The sequence below is a fragment of the Larus michahellis genome, chromosome 5, assembly GCF_964199755.1.
Source record: "Larus michahellis chromosome 5, bLarMic1.1, whole genome shotgun sequence".
NCBI classification, from domain to species: domain Eukaryota; kingdom Metazoa; phylum Chordata; class Aves; order Charadriiformes; family Laridae; genus Larus; species Larus michahellis.
In genome coordinates this window covers 39,314,456-39,330,959 of record NC_133900.1, presented here as the reverse complement: position 1 = coordinate 39,330,959, position 16,504 = coordinate 39,314,456, and the positions used below count along the sequence as shown (strand labels likewise).

General features: G+C 43.9%; 1 long non-coding RNA gene across 1 annotated transcript; it reads left to right on the top strand.

Moving 5' to 3' along the window:
- The first annotated feature begins 6,437 nt into the window (after positions 1-6,437).
- Positions 6,438-16,158, top strand: LOC141744024 (uncharacterized). The gene is made up of 3 exons (XR_012587314.1): positions 6,438-6,543; positions 15,302-15,381; positions 16,050-16,158. It is a non-coding gene; the product is annotated as an uncharacterized LOC141744024 (long non-coding RNA).
- The last annotated feature ends 346 nt before the right edge of the window (positions 16,159-16,504 follow it).

Sequence of the window (16,504 nt, the reverse complement as noted above, 5' to 3'; positions counted from 1 at the left end):
GGTGAGCTGTGGTGAAACCATGTGAAATGCCCATTTTTGGTAGCATTTAATTGTGGGTGTCTGCGCAAGACATTTTAAAGCTTCAATGATAGATTATGAATCCTTTCTTTTAAAAATGCCATTACAATTTCCCATTATATTGTTGCAGCGGACTGAACATAGCAGCAAACCAAATCCTAAATCCATAAAAGCAGTAAATTAAATGTGGCTCCAGTGGTTTTGGAGCTTGACCAACAAGTTATCTTTATTAATGCATTCAGGGAAAAGGTCTCATTTTATTACATTATTTTCTTAATGATAAAGGCAGTAATGGAATCTCAGCAGAACACTCCAAAGGAGTGTTTGCTGGCAGTTGGGTCAGATTTTTGTCTGTGTGTGCTTGGTACAGGGTTAAGACTTGGCAGTGTCCGACTCACTGACTTCTGTCTTGAAAAGCACGGTCCTTTTGCTGCTTCTCTGTACTTGCTAGTTGACATTTTCTTGGCTTTAAATGAAATTTTGACACATAAATCCCACATGTCAAATGATATTGTAAAACAAGCATCCAAGTGTCAGCACATAGCCCAATAGTCTAGGGAGTAGAGAATAGAATAAGGAACACCTTTATGCAGTCTTTCATCTACATCCAGCCATCTGCAAGTAATTTGAAACCAGTTTCAAATGAAGCTAGGTTGTTTGGCCTGTATATGCACACAAAGCCAAAGCAGAAGTTTGGAGTCTTCATGGCTTTTATTGACTTGCTAATAAGTAGATAAAGCCTTTATTTTCCAAAACTGTTCTTTTCTCAGATAGTCCATTCCAAAGAAAGCCTAATTGAAATTACAGAAGTCTCTTGCAGAGTGCCACAAATTCCATTTTTAAATAGCCTGCTGATACTGAAAGACTTCATGATGAGCCTTTCACTTGCAAAGCAGGGCTGGTGGGTTCCCCACTGATGAGCTGTTTTGTTGGACTTGGGGAGACACTAATGGTAATAAGTTCCTACAAAACAGCACCAACAAAGGACCGTGGATTTACATGATGATGGGCTGGCCCCAAGATTCACCACTAAAATACTACAGCAAGCCTCGTGTAGCTGCCGGCTGCAGTGGGTAGTTTGCCATATGTGCTTCGTTTTGTGTGGTACCATTGGAAAAACAGAACTGCAGGTAAGCCATGATTTAATGGGGGTTTCAAGGGCCTTCAGCTGTGGCAAGCTTGCGTTCAGTAGGAATAAACTGCACATTCAAATGATATTTTAGATATGAAGCCAGTTATGAATTTTAGATGACAAAGAAACACGGACCTTGAAAAAAAGACAGGATTTACCTGTGTCCCCAAGGCGAAAGGCCCTGTGAGCCTCAGTGTGTAGGCACTGTCAGCGAGACTGGAAAAACATGAAAATGAGCACCATGACATGCGGAACCTCAACTGAGGTTTGTGAATATACCCAGAATGTAATCAGTGTGAAGCAGGTGCAGATGTGAAGAGCCAGGAGATGGGGAGTACCACCTTAATTAAATGCAACTATTTATAGCTGTCAATCTGTCACATATGTGTGTATATACATGTGTGGATGTACATATATATATCTCTAAATATATAATTCCTAGCAAAAAAAACCCCCAACCAATCTGATTTTAGGACAGAGCCTGTTAGGTCTGACTGCAAAAAAGATACTGAGGAGGCTTAACCCTGAAGTACTTCTAAAGGGGAATAAAAACCCAGCATAAAAATCCCACGTGATTTTACTGGACTTTGTATGATGTGATGGGTTTTACTTCACTTGCAACGTGACGCTGGGGACGGAGCACTGGTGTTTGGCAGACATTGACCGCGCAGCTGTGGTGCTCAGGCTGAGTGTGCCCCGACGACAGGTCCAGGGGGCTTCTGACTGTCCCCACCCCGGGGCTCACCAGAGGGCCACTCCTGCAGGCAGCCTCCATCAAAGCGTGAAGAGATCCAGCTACTGCCCTGTGACAAGGGGGCAAAAGGGGATTGTGCGCAGCCAGCTGCATCCAGTCAGAGGGCACTAATTTTATGAATCCCAGTGTTGGCGTAGGAAGAGCTGAGCTTGGCTTCCTTTGCTGTATGTCATTAACTGTGTATTTAGTTGTGTAACTGGGCTCTGAGATTTTAACATTTTGCCTAGCACACTGACTTGCCCCTGGGCTGTAAAAAACCCAGGAACCCAATGGGCTTTACTGAAAACCGCACATCTGGAGAAAACAACCCACACCCACATCATTAAGCACATCCCATCCATTAGTTAACTTCTTAGCTGGATAAACAGATAGTCTTTGCAGCTGTCATTGAACCTGAAAAGAAACCAGTGGAGGCGGGCAAGACAAATCTGTATGGATAGGAACTGGGTAGTGGTTTTGGTTGCACCTTTGCTTGGTGGGGTCTTTCAGCTGTGTTTGGTGTTTCCATGCTTGGGAAAGTGCCAGAACTGAATAGCACAACTCAGCTGGGGGTGTGGAGGTAGCTAAACTGTCCCCATGTACTTGGACTTCAGCAAGTGCCTGAGATGTCTTCAATTTGTGCTGGTTGTTTTTAAGGGCAAAAAAAGCCACTAACAGCCAACATATATGGTGGAGCAAAACAGAAGTTGCTGATTTTGACAAGAAAACACTGATGGTATGGGGCTGGAGTTGAAAGAAACTCTTTTGTGGGATACTCAAATGACTAAGACTTTTAGAGATCTCAATCCTATTTGATCTGGTTCTTGGCTCTGTTCATTTTTGACTTCTTGGAGTAGCTTGTGATTCAGCATGTGTGCAAGCAAGCAGGGAATCAGGTGTAGCGATCGGAGGTGGTTTCACCCTGGCACTGTGGTCCTTGGCCTTGCACGGGTGGTGGTCGGGCACTCAGCAGCTACGCCTCCCTCCAGTGTCCTCCGACTCCCGGGCAGAGGGTAGCACCAGCACAGCCCCCTGCCTGGGAGCCCTGCAGGGAATGAAACACCAGGGCATCACACAGCTTGTCAGCTCATCCCAGAAACGCAGGGCAATGGCATTTAGGCACTGTCTGCTCACCGCAGGAGCAGCTGCAGTGTTTCTATCTGCTCACAGCTCCTCGGGCAGGGCTGCTGGATGCTTCTGGGGAAGTGGACACAGCCTCAGTGGGTAATGCTCCTAACACATCAAAATGTGCAGCTCTCACTCCTCAGCACCTGCAAAACCTGTTGAAGCAAGCGGATAAGCACAGTGGAGCGAGTGGGCAGGAGTGCTGGATGCACTGTCAAAAGCCAGCTCTTTGCCCTCTCTTTCAGAGAATTCCACATTTCCAAGTGTGGGGCCAGTCCTGCAACTGTCCGCGAGATGAGATGGCAGTGGACGTTGGAGGAACATCTAAGAAGATCCCCTTCTCCAGATCTCAGGCTCTTTTTCATCACGCTATTTGCTGCAATGACATAGAGAGTCATTATGGGAGCAATTAAAGCAAGAGGTACGTGTCTGTTAGAAGATGCATGCTGGTAAATATGGGTCCACTGAGGGCAACGTGGAGATAGCAATCTCTGTCCACCATGCCGACGAGCTGTTTGGGAGAACACAATATGTTTCCTGACACTGCTTAATTTACTACTGTAGATTTAGGCTGTGGGAGCCTTGTCTGTTATCCCTGTAGAAATTTGTCCACAGTTATTGTTGCAGATTAGATTCCAAGCACCACTTTTTATCAGGTGGCTCACTTTGTCAGGATTTGTCCTGCTATCTTCTTTCAGAAACATCAAAGAGGATTTACCTAACTCAAAAATAATAGAGGTTTTGCCTTCCCCGTGCCTAGTACAGCCAATGTCTTGCCTTGCTAATATGTAATACAGTACACTACATGGCATCCCTTTTTGCTCAACTGTGCAGCATAGACATGCAACATAATAGACATTTCTATGAGAAATCATGTAGGAGTATTTCAGGAGTTACTTTCCGTAGCATCTAGAGAATATTAGTATCAATAATTGGCCAGAAGTTCTCTTGGTGTAACTGTCTTAAAATCTATGCCGTTCCTGTTAGGGAATATTTTTATCCACACATATTTATTTCACATTCCTGCAATTTTTTTATTTTCATGAATTATGAATTTGAGACTTGCAGTTTTAGCATACTTGAAGCTGAGTTCACTGGTAGACACTGCTGTTACAAAATCATGCAGAAAAATCACAGGACCAAGTGTAAGACCTGGAATTTAAGGCACGCAGAATTGAGCCCATTTTTGAGGATGACATAATCGCACCAAAAATGAATGTGATCCATTTTATGTACTGATCTCATTCAACAGCTAGCAGAGTTGTTAAGTGTGCTTTCAGAGATAAATTCCCCACTTTTCCAGTTAGTGGATGTGGAGTTCTTCCAATACACTCATTTTCTCCAGTTCACAAGGCTACACCAGAAACTGGGTTCATTTCATACCTACGTGCAGCCAGCAAAGCATACCGACACACTTAAACAGTTTATTGATCTTGGCCGTTAACAACGGCATCACAAAACCAGTGATGCAAATTGCATTTTGTGGAGTTTCAAAATTCTGTTCTTCCGTGTTTTTGGAGCAATATTCCTAAGAGAAAGGGGAAAGAGCTAGCAGAAAGGTATGTCTCTACAATGACTGTAATTGTGCTAGGCCAACACAATCAACGGTTTTTTGGAGTTTAACTAGCTTCACTGATCTTGTAATTAAAAGTTTCATCAACACAGCAGAGAGAATGTGGCATTTGCGGCCTTTTAAGAGTTTTGTTTGTTTTCGTTGCAATGTTGATGCAGTCCAGACAAATAGGAGACTAACGCTATCTCAAGGCATAAGCTTCTGTAACAAATTTTACGCTCAGTGCTTTTCTCCACTCAGGGGTCAGCTTTGTACCCTATGTATTGGTAGGATACAGATAATGGTAAGATACAGAGTGATTTTTTTAATAAAACTTGGTCTTCTGTTATAGTACTGAAGTGTATAATGAGCAGCCTGGTATGCTTTCAATAAATTATTCATCATCAGGGACTTTCCTTATTCAGAAAAAAGTGTCCCTACAATTCTGTACAGTCATAACAAAGAAGTTCTCCCACGCTGCCATCTTGACGATCACTGAGTTCATCCACATTTTGCTCATATGTATCTACACCTAGATGCACATAACAGACTTTGGAAAAACTTCCTACCATTTCTTTTTCTTGCACATATCAGTAGCATTGTATATTGAATTATCTGAAGTCTATGAGCAGATCAGCCACTTGCAACATATTAATTTTCCTCACCAGCTGCGTTAATCTACCTCTATAGTATTCAGGGCAGTTTCAATTAGATGACATTTTAAAAAATTTGTTACAGCAATGTTTCTTTTCTCTACAAATTTTTTCACTCACCACCAAATGTACTTTAAAGTGCAGATTAAAATTTAACCCTTGGCCAGAGACATGTTCGAGCCATTTGAGGCATCCGTGGGGTTCTGCATGCAGAGTGAAATCCAGATTTATACACAAACAGGTGAGCGTGTAAGTTGGTGCGAGTTACATACTGGGATCTAGAAGATGAGTTAGGAAGATCTGAATTAAAAGTGGCTTGAGTATATGGCCCTTTGTGTTGCTTGACCATAGGATTTTTCCTAGCTTGCTGGTCTATGTCTTTCATAATTTCTTTCTGTTATCCCTTTACAAGAGCACAAAATGCAAAATGCTGGATTTGTATGTCTTGTGAGGGAATGCTTTTGCTGATCTGCCGCATCTATATAAAACATGTACACTATTCTCAGGAGCTGCATGAAATAATAAAGGAACTTTCTTTAATATCCCCAAAGGCACTGTGCTGAAGAGATATTTTTACTGTTAACACCATGACTAAACAAACAAATAAAATATGAAAAGATAATAGCTGAATTGAAAACATTTGCATATTAGCATGATTTCTATTAAGTGCAATGATGCTAGTGACAGAGATTTGGAAACATTTGAAACTTAGTCTTCCATTCAGTCTGCTAACTTTCCTTAAAAATTTCCTTGCTCTTGCCTTCCTCCCACATCTAGTCATTGACCATGGGAATTCTCGATTTTATGCAGACAAAGAGTCCTTATTGTATACTCCAACATGGCAAATTTTCTGTCTGTCTGTTGGAGTCTGAAATGTCCCCTGAGTTTTTCTAACCAGATTTAGCTTATAAGGTTGAGAATGTGTACAGGAATAATGCATAATAATACAACCGGGCCCTAAAATGCTAGGAGACACTGAGCATGCTTAGACATTGGCCTGATCTTCATTAACATTATTCATGAGACTGTGGTAGGGAGGACTAAACTTCAGCTCCAAAGTGGGAGAAAAAAAATGTTTAAGAGGCTACAGTAGAATTTGAGCGTAATTTCTGCCTAAATTTAAATGCGTAATTCTGGACATCCAGTTTCATTTGCTCCATAGTCTCATCCATAGCTTCTCTCCTATTCTCCAGACACCCAGGTTGTGCCTCTGAGAGGACAGATGTGTTTCCTCCTGGGAAGGCTCTGCCAGGGATGCATGAGTTTGCTCCCAGGAGACTTACACAGCTGGAAAAGGATTTCAAGATCCACCCCCGCGCACTGGAACAAGGTCAGTCATACCTCCCTAATTCTTGAGAAAATTCTTACTTAGTCCTGGCCATAGAAGCCCCACATGCAACTTGACGCAGTGCTGCACTATTCTGTCCTATTGGAAGGTCTCCAAAATGTCCAGTCTGAACCTTTTTCACAGTAAGCTGAGCCCTTTACACCTTGTCCTCCTCCCAGGGACACAGAGAATAATTTATTGCTTCTCCTTGCAGCATGACGGGATAGTTACTTTCCCTTTTCTTGGTCTTTGCATCTCAAGGGCATCCTGAGCAGCCTCAGTTTGTTTGGCCTTTCCTCAGAGGTCACATTTTTAAGATCATTCTTGCTGGTCTCGCCTCTGCACTCTCTCCAGTGTTTGTATATTTTATCCGTTGACTATTAAATATAAAATGTGGCCATGCAAAAAGTTGCTTTTGGTGCCTGCAGATGCTCCAAGTTGTGGAGACCTCCAAGTGAGCCAGGATTTCTCCACAGCTGCCTGGGACCTTCTGTCCTCTGTGGAATGCCTGTGGCGAGAAATTCGTACACAAATTTTGCTTGCAGCAGCTAATGCGGGGAAAGGGAACATATGCGAATGTCCTCTGACAGTTAAACAAGACAGACAGTGAAAGGATGCTTTACAGGGAGAATACTTACGGTAACATGCTGAGAAAAAATAAACATATTTAATTCTCCTGGCAGCAAATCAGCCTTGCAAAAATGTATTCCCCTCTGCTCAGGGAAGGCCTCAGGCAAGGTCAGCGGTACCCAGAAAGCAAAAAATGTTGAGTTTGGGAAAGCAATAGTGCTGTGACAAGGGGCTGGTTTTGCTGAGCTGCTCGGCTCTCTGGCAGAGGCCAACTCCAGCAGCGGCTGCGAGTTTCCCCCCTGCTCAGGTGGTGGGGAAGGGGGAGCACAGGGGATGCGCAGCCCTGGGGTGCTGCTGGTGGCTGAGCAGGGCCTCGGGGTGTGCTCCCCGGGCAGCCCCAGCGGCTGCACGGCTGGGGACCGTGGCCAGCAAAGCTGGACCTCTGCTCTTGCAGCCCCCTGGGCTCCTGCTCCTCTTTGGTGGAGGAGGAAGCCCACGCTCCGTCCCCTTCCTGCATCCCCCCCAGGGGATGCCACAGTGAAGTTGGGGTGAGGATTCCTGGCCACCGTGTCCCCTTGGGAGCAATCAGCTGTGGTGCCCAGGGACGCGTGGGAGCAACCAAACCATATAGTGCCCCGATGCAAGCAGTCAGCAGAGAGGATGCCAGCAGATGGTGCTCCAGCCCACGCTGCCTCGCTCTTGGATTTGTGAAGGTTATTATTGAAAGTTATCGTCTCGTTTTGAGGAGCACCTGGCTTCCTCTGCCCTCTGGCCACATGATTTAGAGGATGGAGTCAGTTGGTGAGGACAAGCTGAATGTGGGGTACCAGCTATCAAATACGTGTGGTGAATGGTTAATGACCGGTCTGTAGAATAGAAGGAGACCTATAAGGTCTGTGACAAACATGATGGACAAAACCAACAGTTTGAGGAAAATATAATGTTCATGTGGCAATACTGAGGACAGACAAAGAATGAAATTAATTCTTAAAAAATTGACATACTCTGATTTGTTTTCCTAACTCAAAGGAGACCTCAGGAAGTCCTGTGTATTGTTTCTTCCACCTTTGTGCTGTAACAGCTGATAGAAACTGAGATTAAAAATGTTCCCCCCGAGCAGGGGAGTTGTACAATAACAAAACATATACCGTAAGTTAATAAAGTCATCTTACTTCCCTAGTTTTATGCCCAACATAACCTGATGCTAGCTCTGTGGCAGGAGTGCAGTAACTCTTTATGCAAATCCACCTATGCATTGATCCACTGGTCTCCAGTGGCTGCTTTAAAGTCAAAGTCCTCAATTTTTAGAGGCTGTAAGTACAAGAAACAAGAAGAAACTGCAAGCTTAACTCCATTTCTCACTTAAAAAAATGAGCAATCCTGATTTTTTTAATCAGGATAAAATATATCAGTAATTACCTACTTGGTTTTTTTTTGAAAAAACATTGAAAACTGAAGGCGCGTCCAGTACGTCTATAGAATCAGCCAGTATAGGCAAAAAGGCAAAGGTAACAGACATTGCCCAGAAACGATTTCTACATCTCTTCTTTCTCTCTGCCATTGCTTGTGTTTTACTCTGCTTTCTACCTTTTACTCTGTATCTGGACTGGGTTAATAGCGTTTCATCTGTTCACTTAAAACCGAAGAGTGAAATGGGGAAAAGCTGGTTTTACTCAAACTGTTTCAGCCCTTGGCTTTTGAGATGCAGCGTCAGCTCCATACTTTGCATCCTCTCTGTACTACGCACACAGAGAGGACTTAAGTAAAATCTGATACCGGTCTTAGGGTAGCCCAAAGTGCAAATGGAGCTGCACACCTTAACGACGCCCAGAGACCCTGTGCCCCGTGTGGAGGGGTGGGATTGGGGCGGGATTGGATCAAGCTGCCAGATCTTTTCCCCCAAACCAGTGTAGGGTCAAGACTTTTGGAGACAGGTTTGTACCTTGGCCTGCAATAAGGTTATGCACAGCAGTAAGTCAGGCGTCTTCCAAAGATGGAGTGAGTCGAGGTTTCCTCTCTTGCCATTGCATGTGAAATGGGCACTGTGGGCAGCAGAGGGGCTCCATTGCCTCCGTCTTTCAGCAAGAGAGCATTAGTTTGTCATCCTCAGCCTCTCTCTTTCCCACTGTGTAATCCATCCCCTGCACAGACAGGACTGGGACTGAAATTGAAAGAGATTCCTATGTCATGCCTTCCTCTCTCTGGCTGTCTATCTCACTGCTCTTGCTTATTTGTAAAGAGATCAATATGGGTGATACCTAGAAACTGCTTACACTCCTTAATCTCTAAAGTATGTTTCAAAGGTGCTGCCCTGCTGCTGTAGCTCTGCAATGCTTACTTAACGTTTCCCCCCTTGCCTCTCACACACTTCATTTACAAATGCTATTATTTCAATACATACCAAATAGACTCTTAAGGCAGGCAATGAAATCTTGTGGGGGTGTCCTTCTAGATGGAGGGGCAGTAATTTGGTGCAGTACAAAGAAGCATCAGTATATGCAACTTGAACCCATACGACTTTTGTCAGTAAACTTTGATCCTCCGCATAGGGATGTGCAAAGAGCTGCTCAGCCAAGGAAGCAATCGGCCATCACAGTCCGTACACATGGGGTTTTGGCTGCATGAAACATCACGTACTATGGCAAAGATGTTTTATTTGCTCTTCTGATCATTTCTAGTTTTATTCTTTAAATCAAATAACATTTCTAAAAGTAATGCTGTTTCAAAACAAAAGCATCAAAAGGTTTCATTCTGAAATTGCCAAAAGAAAATGATCTGAATGTACACAATTCCCCCCCCTCATAGATCTTCTCTTCTTTGGACCCAAATGACTCAGGAAATTTGACCCAAACTTGCTATTGGTTCTATTACCTAACAAAATTTCACTGTACTCAAACAATTTCTTATCTAGACCCATGCAGCTTTCTGTTCAACATCAATGCATTTTCCAAAACTGCCCCTGCAGTTTTTATTGTTATTTATTATTTGCATCAGCACCTGTAGGTTTAGGGATCCTTGTCTGGCTGTGTAATAAAACCAGTCTTTGCCTCTGGAACCTCATCATTTTCAACATCTCTGAAGGATTTTGATGCATGAAATAATTCAGTTCTGCTGCTCGGTTTGAATTAACTAGTTAGTTAATTCTTTGAGTGATGTGCGTAAAATGTTGGATATTGTGAAAGAGACAGCAGGCATGACTCCTGACGAACCGCCCGTAATATTTACCAGATTTAGATCTCCCCATTTTCATTCTATCTCCAGTCTAGAGCAGTCACATGAAAGACCAAATGAATGAGCTATAAGAAATTCACACCACGCAAGATTACTATAAGTAATAAATCTCCTGCAGTAAAGGAATTTGTATAGAAATAATAAAAGTATCGGATGCTAAGAAGAAGTAAAACCAGCTGTGTAATATAGAAGAAAATCTTTATCCTCATCTCACTGGTGAAAACTAATTCAAACAAAATCCATTACATAAATCATATACTTTGAAATTATTTACATAAAAACAGATGAAGAGAGTTCCTACTGCGATAATGATGTTTTAGCAAAGTATGTCTTCCACAGAATAACCATCTTGCTGCAAACAAGGGGGTTTATTCTGCTGTCATCAGGGGTGTAAACCTCTGATAGCTCCCCTGACTTCCCTGGGGGCTGAGGTACAAGGCAGGGCAGAGCGCGTTCTCGTTCCTGGAGCATCCCGAGAGTTTCATGCATACAGCCTGGGGAAATGTGCGGGTGTACAGGAAGGCAGTTTTCCCACGCTCCCCGCTTTCTGGGGCTGGTGCAGCACATGCTGGCTGTTCTCACGGCCCGTGGTACAGCCAAAGGAGCATGTGCTCTTCTGAGCATCACCCAGCTTTGCTATTAATTAGCCCGGTGTGCTTTTCTGCGTTTGCCCATTTATTGATTTATTGCCTTTCATGCCAATGTCAGCCCAAAGGCTTTTGTGGGCAGACAGATGGGACGAAGACCCTCTTGGATGCTATTTTCTGCCCCAGAGTACATCGCAGCTTTTCAGCTGGGCTTTTCAGTGGGCACGGGATGCGGCCTTGCCTCCCTGCCTGCCTGCTGCTGCTGCCAGCCTGGGGGCCACGTCCCATGGTGGCTTGGGAAACCATGTCCTCTCTCTTTAAAGGTCTTCCACTCCTCCTGATCATTCTTCTTTTTAAAAATAAAAAATGAAGTCACTGCAATTTCTACCACGGCTCATAGTGCTTCTCCCCCTGAACAGAGAGTCCCCCGCAGCAGCTAACGCCACAGCTCCCGTGTTGCTTCTTCAGCTGCCATCAAAACTGCTGCATGTTAGAAACATATTATTCCTGTCAAAATAACAGCCCTCATTTCTTCCACATGATGGAAATATATGCTGTCCCTTTAAAAATGTATCACGAAAATGAATGTTCATAAAATATGAGTCAAGTTTCCATATACCTTAATCAAATTCTCAGAGTCTCTGGGGGACGGCACTTACACTGCAGCTGTGCAATGCGAAGTTTGTTCCAGTACTGATTGAAAATATTTTTGTGCTTCCTTCATTTTCGCCAGTGAAAACCCCAAGGCACTTTCTGCAGGCTGAAGGCGCCGTTATTCAGGGTGACAGTGATGGGTCACAGAGATGGTGCAGAGAACTAACTAGTGGATTGGAAACCAGCAGAGTCCCCAAACCGATTGTCAGTCTTGAAACCTTCAGAATAAAATGTGTCTGTCTTTCTCATTCCCTATTTTTATTCCACAGGGGAACACACAGGACCAGGTTTGCATGAGCTGTAGAGGTTGTCTGTAAAAGCAATAATGCGATTGGATGTCATAGTTTTTAACAAGCTTTCTTTTAAATGAACAGTAGGGTTTCTGGACTTGCTTCATGTGTTTTCCCCCCCTCCTCCATTGCTTTTCCCAGCATTACCATCACCTGTGCTATCAGGCTGATGTAGGACAGTCACGGTGTTACCCACGATTTGTCCAGACGGTTTGCTTTCTTCCTGCCTGAGCATCTCCACCCAACTCCAAATTTTCCAGCAGGAAGCACATTACCTTTGTGGTCTTTGCTCTTTCCTGTTGTTCATAGGGAGCTCATCTCTTAGATAGCCAAGAAACTTCCTCTCTCTGGCAACACAGGACCCTCCAAGGTTCAGGGTAGCGGGTAGCAGGACATTTTCAGTGGAGGGTTCTCCAGGAAGCTCCAGCCAGCATTAGGTTTTAATTACTGATTTGGGAAAGGTGTTCTCATCTGATGGATTAGGCGAACAGTTGTACAAGTCCTTCAGCTCCAGATAGACTTAAAAAGTCTAAAACCAAATCAAAGTTCAGCCAAAAATCCTGGAATTCAAGAGAAGCAAAAGCCATCTCAATCCTTGAACAACTCTGACCATGAGGCTCCGAACTTGGTGCTGTCGTGCCACGTAGGTGAGGGTGAGGTGGAGGCAACCAGGGCATGTTGACGGTGACGACCGTTGCACGCTGCCTGTTAGCCAAGTTCCCAGGGGCAGGGGCTAGTCTCGGCTCCGGAGCGGCTCCCATGATCGCAACGGGATGAGTCCACGTGTACCAAACGTGGCCTGCCAAATCTGACCCTTTCAGATGCGACTGATCTGGTGTTTTTGAAGCCTTGGCACTTGAACTGCAGCAATCCGTCACTCCTAAAATGACACTGGTGGAGGCTTTTTGAAGAATGACACCAATCAGAGATTTCTGCCAGTGAAAGGTAGTTCTTAATTCACAGCATATTTTCTAGTGTTTTCTCTAATCCAATTATAAATGATTCAAGCAATTAAGCTTCCCTCTATCATTTTCTTGGGGTGGATATGCCACAGACTAATAGACTTTACCATTAGGGCATTTTTCCTAATATTCCACTTAAAATTTCCTTTATTGTTTTGCTGTCTCAGGAAAACTTTTTGGTTATATGTCACTGTCAAATGAAAGAGAAAGTCAGCATTTTTAGCATCCGCAACAGCCACCTCCCTAGTACTTGAGCTGATGTTCGTTTTGCTGCTCAGAAGATTTGTCAGGCTGCTTCACCATTCCTCTCCAGGCTTGACTTTATTTTTATGAGCTACCAAACCCATCCGTTTATTATTACTGGCAACAAGTAAGTTCCATCCATTCTTGAGGATGTAAGAAATGATCCCTCTCTAGACATCACCTGAGCGAAGACACTTAATAAATGAGTGGAAACCACAGTTAGAATCCCCGCGCTTCTCTTCAGCCTGCCAAATATTCACAAAATGAGGAATTTTATGAAAAATGAACTGCATGACAACGTCAAATTCTTACTATTACATTTCAAGGTTGGTGATGATACCCCTTTTTCTTGGTCAAATTTCCAGCCACAGCTGCCTTAAGCTTTGACCCAGAAAGCCTCTGCCCGCAAGCCTGCATTTGCTCGTTCCCTTCCTAGGCTTGTGCATTCAGATCTGTGAAACTCAACCTCCGTATTAATTGACAAGTACAGCTCGTGTCCAGATTGAATACTGAATCAAAAGAAATAGCACAGGAAAATATTTGCATTGTCTACTATTTTTTGAAGTAATGAGCAGCAGTTGTCTTTTTAAAAGCTTTTAATAGCTTAATTTATGCTCACTAAGGATGGTGAATCTCACCCTTTCAAAGCATCCTTTTGGCTGAAATGAGGAAGAAAATGGGAATATTGATCTCTGATTTTTTCCAGAAAAGGGTACAGAGCCTGCTTGTGAGATTTGTGTTTGTTTACAGACTATGAACGAAGCTTACAAAGATGCTGAAAGCGTGTGAACCATGTATATTCATCCCATAAAAGTAATTATATCCAGACGCCGTATGAAAACAGCTACTACAAAATGTTGCTGTACAGACCCTTTCCACCTTTAACTATTGAACAGTGAGGACAAAGTCCAATTTTTCCAAGTTTTGAAATGTCTGCTCTGAAAATACTCCAGGTGTCCTTTCACAAGGTACTCTCTGGCAGAACATGCAGAAGAAGAAGAGAGGAAAAAAAAGGTGCATACCTGTGACTGAAATTTGGATTCCCCCTGATTCTTCCCTTGGAGTTCTATTGGCAGCAAGGGATGCCAGGACTGGAAATGTTTTTTAAGATTCAAAGCCAAAGATTTAAAGGGGTGTTGAAGGGGGTTGGGCACTGGGCCTTTTGTAAGCATTGGTGAAGGGTTTAACATGGTTTGCATGGTATGTTCTGCGTTCATCAGTGCGTAAGAGCCTGCAAATGCTTTTTAATTTCCTATGTGCCTACAGCAGAAAATTTCACAGCAATTTGCAAACAGGCCAGGGAAGCTTTGGCCCAAACCTTGCAGTCCTCACTCCAGCAAAATTTCCACTTGCTCAGAAAGCATCTTGCTTAATGCTATTTACTGCTGGGGGTCAGACCCACAGAGGAGCTGGACCTTCCCACTTTGCAAAGGCAGAGAAGACTGCTCTGATGCAGAGGGCAGGATCACCTGCCTCGCCACAGCACCAAATGTGACACAGATGTTTTTTTAAAAACTGAGTACTGTTGTCTGGTGACAGTATTTTACAATTTTCTTTGTATATCACCATAGCTTTCAGTGTTGGGTTTTTTTAACGCTCTCCTCTCTCAGTCTGATCGCTGTCAGTAGGACTTGGTTTTACCTGGGTGTTTTTTTGAGGTGTTATTAACTTTGTGGACCTAGAATAAGCGACATGTGCTAAAAAAGTCGTATTTAAAGTGATTTTTAGAGCCATCGTGTTGGATAGGAAGGAGGGTTGTTTGCTTCTGTGTTAGCAGTGCTGGTCACCCGGGAATGGCAAACAGAGTCAGGACGAGGTTTGCTGTGTGCTCCTTCTCACCAAGGTCACGTCTCTGGGAGCTGTGGGAAACAGCTGGGACTTCTGGAGGACAAGAAGGTTGTGTTTCTCTGTTCTGGGTGGATGTCCAAGAAAGGATTGCAGCGATGTGCTGCGACCACTCTTGAGAAGGCAGTCGTAGTGCTCCATTAGATATTACCAGATATCTGTAAGCAACTTAGCCATTGCTGCTGTGTCTTTGAATGGGGTAATGATTGCTTGTAGACTTTCTAATTGCTGTTGTGGACAGCAAAAAAAAAAGTGCCTTGTTATGCTTATATGCTGCCTGTCAGATTTACGTATGTGCCTGGAGACCTAATGGGCTGAGCTGGTCTCTCCCAGCAACACTGGAATTAATGAAAGGGTTGGTTTGTTTCTGTGTTAGCAGTGCCGGTCACTCGGGAATGGCAAATAGAGTCAGGACGAGGTTTGTGTCTGCTCCTTCTCACCAAGGAGAATTCAGTGGAGGTAAGCCCATGTCAAACCAATGTAAATACATACAAAATCAGCTTTCAAGCAGTTTGTTTAGACAATAGCGATGTTTCAAAACTGCCCTGATTATGTAAACCCTGTGAAGGTAAAACTCTGGGATCAGGCTCTCTTTACCCATACACCATTACTGACAGTTTTGTATGTCTGAGACACAAAGAATAGGGTCTGGCTGCACCTGAAGTAGCTAAAGTAATAGATATGAAAATAATAACGGGTTATCTTTGATCCTACACAGCAGTAAGTCCATTTAACTGATAGACAATTGATGCCTTTGAACTTGGGCTTCTGCTGTCAACAGACATCTGAGCCTTCGAATTAAAAAAAAAAAAGTGTTCCTGATACTTCAAATGGGTTTCATTTCACATGGCAAAGTTGCCAAGGCCAAGGGGAGAGGCTGTAGGACTTAGCATCTTTACACACTTAAAGCAAGGTTTGAGGAAAGCAAAGAGTGAGGGGCATAAGCTGGGGACTGGGCTAGAGCTGCCTGCTGGAGTTCGCAAAGTGTGTGTGCGCATCATCTGTGAGCTATTAAGCTTTCATTGCTTTTGCCACCTAATATGCTTGTTCAGGAATGTACGTACTTCAAAATAAATTAGACAGGGATATGGTATCTTGTATCTGTCTTCACTCATCTGTCTCTGCAGAAGGAAATTCCCCTCTCCTGGGGTCCAGATCTTCCTGGTTCCCCCAGAAGCAGTGACAACAGTATTTGAAGCCACTATCAACTGCATTCAGAGGGAGATGACAATTGGCAAGCACTCGCGTGCAAATCGGTGCGTGGCTCATGAAGTGGTACGTGGGGGTCACGCAATGACTCAGGTGGACCCTGCCCAGGGTTTTCAAGACCTAATCTGATCTAGCCTATTTGCTTCAAAGTTGCCACTAACTTTCGGATATTTATTTATTTTTCTGGGTTTGTGTAAAAAGGAAAAAAGACAAGGCAGTGAAGACTGCATTTCTGAGCGCAGCAGGGTTGGGGGGTAGCCCTGGGGCTGCCCCAAAGGAGGGCTGAGCCCTGCCTGGGGGAAGCCAGCAAAGCCCTGCACCCCCTGGCCTGGGGCACCTCGGGTGCTGCCATAACCCTCTCCCAATTAACACT